We start from the raw sequence: 16,493 nt of genomic DNA, 5'->3' as shown, positions 1-16,493 counted from the left end.
CACAATCAGCTGTGCCACTGATTTTCTCAGTGTCCGTCTGTGCTAGCAAATGGGAGAATTCCCAGGCTGAAAGGCCTCAGAAAGACAACTAAAGGTAGCCCTGCCCTCGGAAGTGCCCTCTTCAGTTCTGATGCAGGGTCCCGCATGGGAGAGGTGCTGCCACTGCAGCTACCTGGGTGTTGTGCTGCCATGTGACTACCCAGCACCATATTAAGTGCCTCTGCATTGGAATAAATGCCCCTCACACCAGCATAAGTTGCATTTACACCAGCACTGGGGTCATGCCATCTCTTATACAACTTTGCCCCACTGTAAGTGTACCTGTCTCCTGAGATGAGGCACAGGTAGCAGTACTTATGAAATTGAATTTTGGAATTTTGTTGGCCTTTCATGAGCAGGTAGGTGATAATTTTAAACGGGAGCAGCTATTTGACATTTGGTAAGGTCCCTTTATTATTGTCTTCTGCTGGTGGGTGGAAGCTTCTTTGTTTTGTTTGGCATAACCCAAATAACCCCTCCCTGGTTTTGGTGCTATGCATGTTTCCATGTTTTTATTGAATGATCCATGTATTTTATTTATATAAAACATCTTTCTGACCCCAAGCAGTAAATGTCAAACCATTTCACCATTAAAATAACATTTAAAATAAATGCCTAAGGTTGTGCCTTTCAACCACGTCTAGGGATTAAATGGACTGAGGGATGTGTCTGTGCCCTTTGATTCAGAAGGAGATGCTGTCTTTCTGTTGATTCAGGGATTTCATTGACTCAGCTTGGGACTGGGGTGGCTTTTCCTTTGTGGGTATGTTGTACACATGCATATTAAGATTAAGGATGCATAATTTATAGGGTTTTTTCCCCATAGCATTAAGTTTGAATTGCATGAGTACTGGTACGCTCTGGTCTGTATTTGAGAAACTTTTAGAGGGCAGGACTCTTCCCCAGGTGAATATGGGAACCAGGCAGATCAGCTTCTTTCCTGATTCTTCAGCCAGGAATAGATGCGGCATAGGACTAAAAATGTGCTGAATGCAGAATCTAGCCTCCTGAACAGAATTGGATTTCCAGTGATTGCGGATGGGGTGGGAATGCAACGTATATGTCTTTGCTACTCCCAAGGGTATCAAAGCCAGCAGAAAGTATTGTCGAAAGCTTTCACAGCCGGATTCAACTGGTTGTGGTGGGTTTTCCAGGCTGTGTAGCCGTTGTCTGTTGGATCTTGTTCCTAACATTTCGCCTGCATCTGTGGCTGGCATCTTCAGAGGAAAACCCACCACAACCAGCAGAGTGTTCAAAATAGTTTAAAATGCAAAATAAATTATGCATAGTAAGAGAATTGATGCCCTGAGTATCATTTCTATGGTTCATTTTTCTCGGCACAGAATTTGGGTTATGTGAGGGCAGGTTTTTTCCCCCCATTGGTTAAGTGAACAGTGTGCCCCACTATGAAAATAAGTGTACAGTTAGATTTGCCGGCTGTGCCATAAACTGGCCAGCAGATGCTGCTGTATCTCATCAGCAACCAGTTGTTCCGAGGTAGTGGGCAAACTTACATTTGCAGAGCATTCTCTTGCTGTCTTAGCAAAGACAGAATGCTTGAGTGGGTGATTGTAATTGGCATAATTTGCTTACCTTCATGAGCACAGTGAAGGCATAACCCACAGTTGGGGTAACTAGCACTATGTCTTTGGTACAGAGCCATAGCAAGGGAGAACTGCACCCGGGGTACGCTTGCGCCCTGTGCCCCTGCCACGCCCCCACACTGGCGCGCTTCCAGTGCATCACGCACCACCACCCCCGGCGCTACGCCACTGCTTTGGTGTACTTTATTATATTGGTAATGTCAGGTGTGATACATTTTGATTCAGTTTCTTAACAAAGTGATGAATGAGGTTGGGCTTCATATTCCTTGTCTTACCTGAATCTTAAGTCAGTCTTGCATTGAAAACTCATCTGCCAACAATTAAAAACAGCAGCTCAGAGAGAAAAGTGGGCTATAGATGTTGTAAATAAATAAGTTAGCTGATATTTTTAGGATTCTAATAGGAACTGATGAGTTGCACAGCTGTAATAAGGGAACCACCTAGCATATTATCTGTGCCATACCATTTGCAAGGTAGCTGAGGGAGTTTTCACACTTAACAGCAAAACTGCTTTTTGCATTTACCACATCTGCAGTATAAATGCAAAATCTGCATTGGCAGCCCAATACTGAGAGCCACTGCAGCCGTGGCAGTCAGCTGCTGATGGAAAAGTGGCACTGCTGGGGCGTTCCCTATGTGCATTCTCAAGGACGAAATAGCACACAGACCTCTGTAAGGCACAGATCGCATAGCAAGCATCCTGGAATGCTTAGTAACCTCAGCATTACACACTAACAGTAGCCAGTAATGTTCCTCTGAGGGGTGCACACAGGAGCAGCCAATCATGGTCCAATTTGGCCAGTGTGCCTCGACACCACTCCCCCCTCCCCTATACTCCCCCACCAGCATCTTCCAGATGTGAGATGCACATAGCAGCAAGCAGTGTGTGTGGAAAGTGGGTGGGGTTCAATATGTGAGGGTCATCCTTCAAGGAGTTACTGGACCTCTGCTGTGCTTTGCAGCTGATTAAAACAGAAGTCCAGTGGTGCCTGAAGGACCAGCAACAGTAATCCTAGCATGGGATCCCTCCAGATGGTTGAAGAGGCAGGCTAAAGGGAAGTCACTGGTGGGGGCGGGGAGAGCAAGGAGGGATGTGGAGCTAGTAACATCTGCACACAAATAGACAGGGACACACTTGTAGAACACCTCGACCTTTATTGAACAGGTAATGGTGTTGCCAATTCCCTGTGTCCAGTATGGCATCTCTGTCTTTGCAAGTTGCTTGCTGGGGCCATGGAGAGACTGGCTGTCCCTAGCACTGCAATCATGTTAATGTGGCAGACTTGCTGCGTGGAAGGCTGCCTGAGGCAGGATGCTCCAGAAATTGCACTAAAACTGGTGACTGAGCAGAATGGCCAGAACTACACTGATCACGCTGTCAGGTCTCCCTGTTGAATCACCAATTGCACAGATGCTGAACAGAAACATGTGCGGCGATGGCAAATAGCATAAGCACAGGTTTTGAATACAGTCATGCCTGTGGTACCCTAGCAGGGTCTATGGTTCTGTTGGGGATTTTTATGGGAGGTATTAAAAATAAAACAGCTGATATTATAGTGCCCCTGTGTAGATCTATGGCACAGCTTCATCTGGAATACCATGTACAGATCTGGTCTCTATCTCAAAAAGGCATCACAGAGTTAGAAAAAGTACAGAAGAGGATCACCAGGATAATTGGAAGGGTTGGATTACCTTCCCCTATAAGGAAAGACTGAAGGTTCTGGAGTTTTTTCAATTTAGAAAAGAGATGACTTAAGGGGGAACAATAATTTTATTATGGATGGAGAAAGTTGAAAAAGAGAACTTTTTCTCCCTCTCCCAAGATTCTAGAACTGGAGGGCGCCAACTGAAGGTGATGGGCAATGGATTCAGGATGGACAAAAGGGAATACTTCTTTACACAGTGAGTGAGTAAAATGGTGAATTTGCTGCCAAAGGATTTAGTGGGGCGGCAGCCACAGGCAGTTTTAAAAGGTGATTCAACAGATTCACAATAGGCCTATCAGTGGCTAGTGGATGTCTTTGACCCAGTGTCATGAGGCAACACTGGGGAAGGTTTTGGCTTCTATGACCTGGCTGGGATGCTCTATCACTGCCTGGCCGGGAAGCTCTGCTAGCATATCTTGGAGATACCCCAGTGGAGTGCCTCTGTGTCATCCTCCCAAACCAATTGTGCAGATTGTGTACATTTTTATTTTGGTTTCAAAAAATATAGTTTTCTTCTTTTTAGTGTGCATTACCAATATTCATGCTCTCCACCAGTGACACTTTTGGGTGTTGCGTGAAAAGCCCTTGTGAGGCAGCCGAGTTGTGGCTACCATCTAGGCAGTTTGAAGCTGTGACCCAGCAGCCTCCTCTCACCAGCAGAGGTCAGCGTGGCAGTTCCCCTGCCTAAGTCAAATCCCTATTGAACGGGAAGTGCTTAAAAACATACTTTGTGTCCTGTTAAGTGGACTTCCAAGGGATCCGTGGATCCAGTCAGGAAAGTTTTCTCTGTCAAGAATCCTTGGAGGCCTTGAGGTGGAGGGATTCTGTATGTAATTGGTATAAAAAGACAGCTCTGGTCATTGGGAGGGAGGAAGGATATGAAAGTTGTGCACAGGTGCCTGGAGGAGTGTTCGGGAAGGGAGATGCATGAAGCAGAGCTATTGCCAGATTGCCTAGCCCTCAGTTGGAGACACGCCAGACGCTTCATATTGAGGGCATGTGCTGAGCTCGGCTTGTCTCATCTCCTGAAATGATGACTAGCCAAGTGCCAGCGCCTCCATTCTGGGCAGGTTCCAACGCTTTTTTAATCACAACCCAGTGCTGTCATTGTATTTCTTGGTCCCTTGTGTGTTAGGCTGGTGTCCAGACAGGATGCCTTCAAACCCTATTACTAAGCATCTTCTAGAGCTTTTGGTGTTCTGTTTAGCAGAGAGAGATTCGTCTCCAGATCACAACATTGGGTGATCATCCAGCAAAGACATGAATTCTGGCTTCCTCATGTACCTGCTATGCATGATGTTTCTTCCTCCTTCCCAAAATAAGCTCTAAGAATTTCATTTCCAAAAACATTACATTCCTTGCTCTTTTTACCACCTTATCCATCATTTCACCCTGCCTTCCACTGCAAATTCCTTCCTCCTTGAGTGACTCACTGGACAGTTCTGGGAAAGGCAATGATTTTCCACTTCCCTGGTTGTTTTCTCCTTGGCTGCGGCTGCTGTGCATGGGTCTGTGCTTCATTCCCCCCTTTCATCTGCACTGCTGGATTAGTACTGGTGCTTCAAGAATGATTATGCTGAATCCCTTCTCTCCCAGTAATTCTTGAGTGTTGTTGTTACTGCCCTTGGCTTGGTTGACTGTCCTAGAGAGAACTGAGGTGGAACCTTTCCTGTAGGATTGCTGGCTATTTAATAATAGATGTTGTCACTGCCTGTGTTCATATATCCTGATGTGATTTGTAATTCTGGGACATAAACTCCTGAATCACATATATATATATTCCAAGGCTCTCAAGGTAACCCAGTCATACAGCAGTCTTTAACAAAATATTGTATCCAAGTGTATCTTTGATATTTGTTAATTTTTCTCAGAACTTCTTAAATCTGCCCATTTGTAGTTGGTGATGTTATAGAATAAGCAATTGTAAAAATTGAAAATGGGCAAGCAAGTTGTTTAAAAGTGAAGTGATGGGATTGGAAGGAGAGGCAGAATTCTTGAAACTGTTTAAGGTCCTACTTGGAGGAATGGAGGCACAATATGTCTGTAGTGGGATATCAGTGGCAATGTACTTGCCTATTGGTTGTGCCTTTGGTTAAAGGGGTAAAGGCTTGAGTTTCTCCATCTCATTGTGTTTTGTGATGGGATCTGTGCTGTTGCATCCACACACTGCAGCAGAAATCTTCTCAGAAATCCAACTTCCTATGTCTATTCTTTCTATGTCTATTCTTTCTATGTCTCATACGTGCTGCTTCATTATCTTGGATCACACCTGCCAGGTTTCATCCTTCAAATTTAGCATGCTCAGGACACTGTTCAGGCAGGGAGCCTCAAGTTGGGAGCAATGGAAGAATGTTTTGAAGCAACTGGTTGCTTTGCTGGTTTGGACAAAGGCTAAGCAACCCTTGTTACAATACACATGAATTGATGAATGTCCCTGCTAGGACTTCAGTTAGTGTAGTGAACTGAGGCTTAGATGGCAGAATCCCGATCTTTTGTTGTGGAGTTGGAGACCAATCTATGCAACTTCCATTGATCCTAATGCTGGGTCTAAACCAGTGATGGTGAACCTTTTTGAGACCGAGTGCCCAAACTACAATCCAAAACCCACTTATTTATCGCAAAGAGGAAGAAGAAGAGTTTGGATTTATATTCCCCCCTTTCTCTCCTGTAGGAGACTCAAAGGGGTTTACAATCTCCTTGCCCTTCCCGCCTCACAACAAACAATCACAACCAGGGTGGGGTGATGGAGGTGAAGGAGGTAGGTGGGGCTGTGAGATAGGTGGGGCTGAGAGAGCTCCAAGAAGCTGTGACTAGCCCAAGGTCACCCAGCTGGCGTGTGTGGGAGTGTACAGGCTAATCTGAATTCCCCAGATAAGCCTCCACAGCTCAGGCGGCAGAGCTGGGAATCAAACCCGGTTCCTCCAGATTAGATACACGAGCTCTTAACCTCCTATGCCACTGCTGCTCCTACGCCACTGCTGCAAAGTGTCAACACGGCAATTTAACCTGAATCCTGAGGTTTTAGTTTAGAAAAAATGGTTGGCTCTGAGGCATGCGTTACTCAGGAGTAAGCTTGGTGGTAGTCAGTGGCTTTGCTTTAAAGCAACCGTGCAACTCTTCCAACGGGTGAATCACGACCCTAGGAGGGTTTACTCAGAAGCAGGCTCCATTGCCAGCAACTGAGCTTACTCCCAGGTAAAGGATTGCGCTTTAGTTCTTCACATGAAAATCAGTGGAGTTTAACAGTGCTTAACAGGGTTACCTACACTGCTTCCCCCAAATTAGGTTTAATGCTAATAATCGAGCCCAGCATCCCAGGCCAGCCTAGATGTGGGGGGGGGGGGCACTCTGTTTGTGCGTGCCCACAGAGAGGGCTCTGAGTGCCACCTCTGGCACCCGTGCCATAGTCTAAACTTTAGCCCTGTTGAGTAATCTCCTTCCTTGTTCCTGTGTATATACCCTTACAAGGTTGCTTAGTGCATGGCCTGCAGGTGCTGCCATGCTGCTCCTCCATGTAACTGTTTCTTGGGGGGGGGGGGTCATGTTCCTCAGTAAGCCCAAGTTTGTCAGTCAAGGTGGTAAAAAATTTATTGGTGGTTAGACGCCCAGCCAAGTCTAGAGGCTGGGGCAGCCAGGCTTTTCTGCCCAGTTAGAAGGATCATGCTGTTCCTAGGAATGGCCCATCCTGGAGCTATGGGGACAGAGACAGGAAATCTAATAAGAATAGGGCCTGAAACATCTGGGGCTACTCCCTAACTTCGGGCCAAATGCATATCCCTGCCAGATGAGACAGAGCAACCAGACATTTTATTTGCACTGCTTCGGGCAGTGAATTCCTAGCCCTGCCGTGGGGAGTTGTAAGCAGACTGTGAGCAACTGCTGAGGCCCATTTAGGGTCTTTATGAAACTGAGGGATGCTGGCTGCATGAAGGAGTGGACTTGGGCAAATATCCTTCACCTCCATCACCCCACCCTGGTTGTGATTGTCAGATTTTTTTAAAACGTTACTGGTTGGTGAGGCTTGTGAATGTCCAGGATGGGTCTTGTCCTCCTGAACTAAGGCTGGCCAACTCAGAACATATTAGAAGGGTATATACTGAGCAAGAGCCACTGCAGCAGAAGGAATCTTATTTTGTACTTCTCGATGAGAGCTAATGAGATTGCATGGAAGCCACAGTTCAGTTGTCGCCTGATTTGCAATATGGATATTTTGCTAGTTTACAAGGTAAGTCTGGTGTCTTCCAAACAGGCACACATGCAGATCCTTTCTGTCTCTTGGCTAATGACAGTGCTGGATGTTTTCAGTGCAGCCCAAACCTGACCAGGGTGTCCGAGGACAGTTAACAGCCAAGGCCACAGCAATGCATGGCCTGCAGGTGGCCTTTTTCATTGTGAAACCTGCCTGGGCCACATTCTACAATGTACCGATTTGTACTTGGAAAGTAATAGAATGCTGGAGGTATCTGTATGTGTCCATCAATGGAGAAGGGCTGCTGTTTCTGGTTCCAGGAAACAGTGAGCAGGCATTTTGCTCTTTTGCAGACCCCAGTTGGCTGGCAGGTAACCAGATTGTCAAGAACTTTATTGTCGTTGTTGACCAAAGTGCTATTGTCTGGTTGTATCAGCACAAATCCTATCTCTTTGCAACTGCTGTCTTGGTTTATATGGCAGAAGAAACAGAGAAGTACGAATATCTAGCTTCTTCACTGGTGGGAGGGATTGTTGTCAGTAATTTGGTTATTGATCTGCAAGAACTTCTCTGTCAGAATAAAAGCCTTCGACAATGCAAAGAATAAAAGTGTTTCTATCCATATATCAAACAGTCGTGCCAAGAGGGACTTCTGTAATGCAGTCCCAGGAAATGACCATCAACATGCTGGGATACTGTCCTTAAATTGGGATTCTGTCTGATATACCACAGTAAGCCAGGATCATTGAAGCTGACAAAGGAAGCTGAGTCCAGCCTATTGGCATTTGAAGGTATTAGATACCCAAGTTGTGAAAATGCATTCATCATAATACAGATGTTATCCACAGCAATGCATGTATAAACAAATAAAGGGTCATATATTTTCTTGAGTTATGGAACAGTCTGGTAATGAGAGTAGTTCACTTAAGCACACAATCAGTTTGTATGCTCTTCTGACAAGCCAAAGATAGATAGATACAGTGAAACCTCGGATTTCATTGCCTTCGGTTTTAATCAGTTTCGGTTTTCATTGATTTTTTCCAGTGAAAAATTTGTCTCAGTTTTCATCGATTTGCCTCAGTTTTTATCGATTTGCAGTAAGGTGCAGGGATTTGTGGAGAAAAATCATCCGGACAAAGTTGTTGCAGGCCGTGTCTGCAACTTGTTTAATGACAATGTCTTGCCCCATTTCAGACAAATCTTAAAGAGGTGTCAGAAACAGACCTCTTTGGACAGCTTTCTGGTGCGACATTGGTCCACTGGCTCTGAAGCTGGTCCTAGTGTTATTGTTTGTTACTGTTTTCAGCATTAAACACAGTGTTTAATCACCAAAAAATGTGTTTTTGGCATGTTTTTTTGGAGTGCCTAGAACGGATTAATTGGATTTACATTGATTCCTATGGAAAAGTTTGCCTCGGTTTTCATTGGTTTCGGTTTTCAGCGATTCTTTTCGGACGGATTACCAACAAAAACCGAGGTTCCACTGTGCTTTCTGTCACTTTAATACAAAGAGATATAGTAAAATGTTTTGAGCGTCTGAAGAAAATAGAGTGATGGAACTGAGAATGAGGTGTTCCATCCAAATTTGGAATCACTCAACCTGCTTATCTGATATGATTTAATTATTGCTATGATGTAATACAATGTCTGATATGATTTAATACAGTGTCTGTATGTAGGCTATTTGTGGAAAACCTCTGTTGTAGATTTGCTTCAAGTAGGCACGTAGAGGTATGATGAATAGTCTCGTCTGGATAGTCCCTCTGGAACTGTCTGTTGCTGCCTGTTCTGGAATTTCTGTTTGCATATTTCTTGCATCTGAAGATTCTGTCTCTGATTCCATTGGAAATATGTCTTGATAATGAGCATTCTTTCCCCTCAGAAAGTTACTATAGCTTTTATGAAAAGAACTACAGGCACTTATACCTACTTACGCCCCAGTTAAAACACCTGTTTCAGTCTGGAACACATATGTAGACCTCATTAAGTTCATGATACCTTCCTTGATAGCTTCTTTGTCCCCTCTAGAATATGTTGATCCAGAAATATGTAATGGCAGTCATATGAATGTATCTGTTTCATAAGCTAATGAACTAATATATCTCAAAACAGCTTGATAAAGTGGTTACTTTTCATTGTATCTACATTCTTAGAAGAGTTTTTACTTCCAGTTTCAATCTGAGAGTTAACTTGCTTGCTTTTTCCCCCAGAGTGCACACTAGGGGTTATCTCACACAAACCAGATGTTATGGTGTTTGTCTTCAAGAAAACAAAATGAATTTGAAAGCCTCAGCAGCTGTTTAATTCATTTTTCAAAGTTGTTTTAGGCTCCTTACACACTATAGTTTTTGCCCGCTTTGAAACAGGTCTATCAGAAGGAGATGACACACAGCCACTAGGTGATTGCAGCTCACACCTCACTGTGGAGGAACATGAGGTGAGGCAAGTTTTGAGGGCTGTGAATCCAAGGAAGGCTGCTGGACCGGATGGTATTCCCGGTTGGGTGTTAAAGGAATGCGCTAACCAACTGGCTGGTGTTTTTACTGGGATCTTTAATCGATCTTTATCCCAGTCCACCATCCCATCTTGTTTGAAAGCTTCCACCATTGTTCCACTACCAAAGAGATTTTTCCCACTGCTTGACAATCACTTCAGGATTATAGACCAGTGGCACTCACCCCCACCATCATCATGAAGTGTTTTTTGAAAAAGAGCTGGTCCCACTAGGTAACGCATATTAGTTCTTGCCCTTCCAGATATCAATTTTGATAAAACATCATCCGGGGTTTGCATCCCATCCGGGACTAAATAGATCTGCGGAGGACATGCTTTCATTGCCATTAGCCTTCCACACTGCTTTGACGCATCTTCCGGAAACATGCAGGGGAATTATGTGCGAATCGCTCTTTAAGTGGACTTTAGTTCCAAGATTTTTAATAGCTAATCTCAGCCACAAAGACTGGGTGGCACTTAAAACTTTGTGGATCTTGGACTCTCACATTCAATCTTGTTTGTGGATTAAAGGGATCTTCTTTGTCTGGATCGTTCCTTTAGAGGGTTAGACTGGGAAATCGGGTTTCCCTCAGTTCTTACTCTAAATATGGGAACGCCACAGGGCTGTGTGTTGAGTCCTTTTACTGTTCACCCTTTATACATAATGACTGCACTCCCTGTCTATCATAGTAAATAACACCATTATCAAATTTGCTGATGACACAACGGTGGTGGGAATCCTCATCTCTGGAGGGGGGGATGAGTCTGCCCTTATCCAGGAATAAGAAGTGGACCGACTGCTCTCATGGTGCAGGGAAAATAACCTGGTTCTTAACACGAACAATACAACGGAGCTCATAGTGGATCTATAGAAGGAATAGCTCAGAAATTCAGCCCTTTGTCTATAAATGGAGATCAAAGTGGAGCCGGGTGGCTAGTTTTAAATTTCTGGAAAGCTACAGTGATTAAAGAGGACCTTGACCTGGGGCGCATTACAGACTGCCGCGATAAGGTTAAGAAAGCCCAGCAAAGAGCTGTACTTTCTGAGACTTTTAAGGAAGCAACAACTAGACTGGAAGAAAGCTTCTTGGTGTCCTTTTTTAATACCAGCTGTGCTCATAGAGAGTGTCCTGGCACCTGCTGCAAATCTGTGCTGTATGGTTCTCCCAGTTGCATGACCCAAAGTGGCTAATAGGAAGGCGCTCCAAAGGGTGATCACTACTGCACAAAAGGATTATCGGCTGCATACATCTCCTCCCTCTTTGGAAGAAATCTATAATTCCCGAAGCCCTAAATCAAAGCCTGCAAAATATTCTGAGGGACCTGCCATCTCATCCAGCACACTCTCTTTTTAAACTGTTACCATCTGGCCGACGATACAGGGCCCTCAGAACTAGGACAAAGAGGCTTAGAGACAGCTTCTACTCTAGAGCTGTGGCTATGCTAAACTCCGCTGCTTCATATTGATGTATTTGGGGCTGTGTAGGGATGGGTGGAGGAAGGGGAAAGTGAGGATGATGTATGAGTCTGAAATTGTGTGCATCGAGGAATGCTGCTGTAAATTTCGTTGTGCATGCACAATGACAATAAAATGCTTATGCTTATGCTTATGTGTGCTGATTAATAAATGTTTCTAAACATATCTCACCATCCCTTAAAGCTCAGGAGGGTTACCACTACTTTTTCCAGTGCCATAAGTCTGAGAGAGATGAAGCTGCGTTTCACTGGCCAAAAATCACTTAGTGACCTTCGGGGGTGAGCTGCATTCAAATCCCAGGTCATCTGTGTCCAATACTCCAGTCCTACAAGTGATTATTTGAACAAACATGAAGTGTTACCTGTTTCTTAGAATAGGAAGTCTCGGGGTGGTGTGGGGAGTAGTTCATTCAGTTAAGTACCTATGTACCACAACAATACTTGGCAGTGGTTTGCTTCTAAGAACAATATGGTGAACTGAGTTCAGGTTTGTAAGAAAGTAATTCTCCAGTATGTATCCCTGCTACCTGTTCTCTGCCCTTTCATAAGTGGTTGTGAAAGAGAGATACTTCCTGTTGTTGATCATGAGAGTACCTCTGTCTTCATATATTTTCTGCTTATGCTCTTCTGTACTTTAGAGACATTACACTTGACATATGGGTCCAGGAGGTTTTGCATCACAATGCCAGCTCTGAGTTCCCCATGGCAACTCAATTTAAAAGCACTACAGGGGCCCAATTCTGGTCAGGCTGTGACATAGGGGGAAGTGTGGCTTCCTTATCCCCCCCCCAGTGCCCCAATACACTTTTTCTAAATGACCCTGGGAGGTGTTATCTGCCCTGCTGGAGGGCTACACATGCAAGCATTCAGTGCTTGTGCATCAGGAGTCGTCTTTGGTTGCAGGAGAAGGAGGAAGGTCATTTCCCCTGTGCCCCAAATCAATCTGAATTGCCACAGGGAAATCTCAGCTGCAAGTTCGATAGTGATCATGTATAAAAGTGTAATGTGTAGTTTGGTCTTAGATTTATGGATTTCTTTATAAGTTCAAGCAGACGTGTTCTTTGGAAGAAACTTGGCTATGGCCAAGACACCATTTTTTCATATTTTTTCCCTACAAACTTGAGGAAAATTTTGACGAAAGGGACCTCAGTAAAGCATTACTGTTTTAAAAGGACAGATGAAAAGTAAGTGTTTTTTTTCCTTCTGGGGCATATGAAGAAAAATCCAACCAGTTATAAATGATGCTAAGAAAATTGCCTTTTAAGACCTCCCTCTCTTTTCTTATCCAAACAACTGAAAATTCCTCCATAATTTTCAAGACAGGAAGTTAGGAGGCCAACAAACAGGTTATTGAAACAAAGCTCTGAATGTACATTTGTAATCCAGCTCTCCGTTTGGAAGATCATTCAGCAACCTCTTCGGAGCGATTGGCCATCTTCCAGTAATGAAAAATGCCTCAGTCCTAAACACTCACTGTTATGGATAACTAGAGTCCTAACAATATCATCTTATGCAGAGTTACTCCAGGCTGAGCCCACAAAAACAAAGTGGAAATAGAGAAATGGTGGGTGAAAACAACTTTTGTTTACTTGAACGATCACAACCTGACCCTTTGCTTTAAAGAACTGCCAATCCTTGCAGAACAATGTCCAGATCTTGATTCCCAGCCCATCCTTCAAAACAACTCAAAAATAAAATCCTTTCTGTATCTGGCTGCATACTAGCCTGGCACATCTCTTGCTATAAACCCACTGCTTTACCCATCCTTTATTTGTGTGCAATTCCCACAAGATGACTTCACTGGCATGTGTGAATAAGCCACTGCAGATCGGTTATCACTGCAGAAGTTACAGTCTCCCAGGGTAACCTTCAGTACAGTGTTTTTCCTTGATGTTAGTTCACACACTCAGTTGCAATCAGGAGATTTGTGTGTGAACATTCCCTTAATCCATAGGAAAGAAGCAAATTATGAAAGTTATAGAAATGCTCACTACAATGAAGCTTCTCATAGGATGGTTTCCAAAAGTTTAACAAAGCATATGTAAACTCATTTTTTAGCATAGAAGGCTCTGAATGGACCACCAACGATGAGTTCCTACAGTCATTTTGATCACTGCCTCTTCCAGTCTATCTGTGTTGAGAATCAGCATAAATTCTTAGTTCAGCTTCCATTCTATAATATGGATCCAGCAGGTTGTCACAGGGAAGGAACTAACAGGTTGTCACAGGGAAGGCACTGACAGGGTTTTTGCCACATTCCCTTCCAGTATTCCTTTGTGACCCCAGTGAAGTTGATTCTGGGGAATGCAATGCCAGTACAGATCAACAGCCACCTGGGTCAGGGAGCTTCAATAAAGAGGGGCAGAGAGCAAGAGCACCTCCCTCTTCTGCAAATGCTGCTCTTGTGATGGAAGAGGGGCAATTCTGACAACTCCCCTCTTCTTAGTGCTGCTCCTGACTCACATGGTTGTGTTCACACAGATCCTTCAACCCCAGCAATTAACTTTTAATGGTGGGAAGGGGATGTGGAGAACACATGCTGAGGGAGGACGGAATCCTTCCACAGATGGATCGCTGAATCCAGCTCTGAGCATGTTCAGATCATGAGCCATCCCTGATTCTGCGAGCGTGATTTATGGGCTGGTATACAAGGTACCAGCAAAAAAAAAAAATTGCGCCACTCTTATCGTACAAGAATGTTGCAACAATAATTTGCTTTGATGTATAGTGATGATTATAACTGTGTTACAGTTGAAATAATATTTATGATTAACATTAGATGCTACATAAGCAATGACTTGGCACCGTCAACCAAACACTCTGCAAAACTAATATCTTGTGTCCAGTGGTAATAGAATCTGTCCAATGGTAATAGCATAAGAATCTGCTTATGTGACCATGGCTTTTTGTTAGAGCGTGTACTTTGCATGCAGAAGGATTTGGTGAGTGCCACCAGATAAAAATAGATCTGACAGCAAGAGCTCTGTGTGGTTGACACCCTGGAAGCCTGATGCCAGTCTGAGTAGACAGTGGTGAGCAAGTTGGTCTGGTGGTATAACTCTTTTTAAAGTAAACTAGCGCTCTCTCTCTCTCTCTCTCTCTCTCTCTCTCTCCCTCTGTGTGTGTGTGTGTGTTCATATTTACTTCAGCATTTGAGCATCAAATAGCAGTGGACACAGAAAACAATCATACGCGTTCTGAATATATTTCACCCAGAAATAACTCCCTACATCTAGTGTCCTTTCTACTGCTACTTTTAAGTGCTAAGGCTAATCTAACTGGATTAGCAAAGGCTTCCTCTGCTACAGACTCTCCAGAGGTCAGAAATTGTTTAAAAAGCAGCATGACATGAGCCACTGTGAAGAAAAAGTCCAAAGGTAGAAATCAGGCTGTTGCAGTTTTGTGTAGAAATGCCAGCCAGCTTGTTGGAAAGCTGGGTAACCAGTGAAGGCAGGCCTTTGTCATGCGGAAACGTGAGGCAATTCGGACAGTGCAGGCAATAGTTTCCCCACCTTGCTTACTGATTTTAGGGAAGTGAGCAAAGACTTTCCCAAGCAACTTTGGATTAGTGTCAGTACTTCTGATGCAGAGAAAGTAAACTTGAGTGAGAAGAGGGCATAAGCAGTCTGCCAACCGAAAGGTGTATGTGCCACACCTTCTCCTTTGCAGTGCTCCTTTCTACATCCCCTAACATAAAACAAAGGGGAAGCTGTGTATTTGCATTTGGAGCATTTTCATCTCCCTATGGTGAGTATCAGAAATGATACCTGGAGGTGTGAACAAATATGCTCAAGCTGCTTCTGCAAACTCTTTTTCTGTCAAGAGACCATCAGTGTTGCATGTGCCCCATCAGAGGTATTGAGGCACTGTCCCTTTTTGACAAAAAATAGTTTTAAGAATGGGGTGCTGTGTGGTTTCCGGGCTGTATGGCCGTGTTCTAGCAGCATTCTCTCCTGATGTTTCGCCTGCATCTGTGGCTGGCATCTTCAGAGGCTCTGAAAGCCTTCGACATTACAGTTTTAAGAACACTTATCTAGGAGGTGAGGCAAGTGACTCTGACTAGTGGAAAAGGGGCCTTGTTGGGAAAAGATTATCTCTCTTTTTTTTAACCTTGAGTTTTCTTCCCCTACCCTCAGCCCCACTACTGTTTTTGACCTCTTAATTCTCCTTGGTGCTGACTTGGCTGGCTTGTTCCCAGACAACTCTCTGTTCTGGCTTATGGGAGGAAAGAGTTTCTAAGTCTGGCCTGCAGCTAATATCCTGCTGTGCTGGGCTTTTGCCCCTTCTCCACACACACAAACACACACAAAGATAGTTTCTGAGAATTCTCCAGGCTGCAGAAGTTTTGACCCCTTTTGTAGGCCATGTTTCTCATTTGGAATCTGTAGCAGCTGCTGTTCCGGTTAGCACAGGGGAAACTCTGCTAAATGCTAGCTTTCCTCTCCCCAGGGGCTGTAATCGGACTTGTACCAGGAACTAAAATTGCCCCAAGAGGCACATAGATGCAGAACTATCAGCACAGCATGCTGTTAGGTAAAAGGTGTTTCCAAGGAACACACTGGAAATAATAATGGAAAGAAGAACAGTGCAAGCATAAGAATTGCTACTGAGGAGGAGTACAGCTGTTTTCTGAGAAGGAAATGGGCCTCGTTTGCCCTGGAACAGAAGCATTTGTCATTTGGGTCAGGTTAAGTCCTGAACCTGTTAGAACTGTGATAGCGAACCTTTTCAAGACCAAGTGCCCAAATGGCATCCCAAAACCCACTTATTTATTGCAGAGTGCCAACACGACAATTTAACCCAAATACTGAGGTTTTAGTTTAGAAAAAAAAACAGTTGGCTCCGAGGCGTGTGTTACTCGGGAGTAAGCTTGGTGGCAGTTGGTGGCTTTGCTTTGAAGCAGCTGTGCAATTCTTCCAACTGGTGAATCATGACCCTAGGAGGGTTTACTCAGAAGCAAGCCCCATTGCCAGCAACCGAGTTTAC

The 16,493-nt window shown here is 44.2% G+C and overlaps 1 protein-coding gene across 1 annotated transcript in view; it reads left to right on the top strand.

Annotated features, from left to right (window-relative positions):
- GIPC1 (GIPC PDZ domain containing family member 1) overlaps positions 1-16,493 on the top strand; it is a 34,042-nt gene that overhangs the window by 12,777 nt on the left and 4,772 nt on the right. The gene's annotated exons all lie outside the window — the stretch shown is intronic.

Source organism: Sphaerodactylus townsendi, linkage group LG03 (assembly GCF_021028975.2).
Source record: "Sphaerodactylus townsendi isolate TG3544 linkage group LG03, MPM_Stown_v2.3, whole genome shotgun sequence".
Classification (NCBI taxonomy): Eukaryota; Metazoa; Chordata; class Lepidosauria; order Squamata; family Sphaerodactylidae; genus Sphaerodactylus; species Sphaerodactylus townsendi.
The sequence above is the reverse complement of the archived record's forward strand: the minus strand, read 5'-3'. Positions and strand labels throughout refer to the sequence as shown.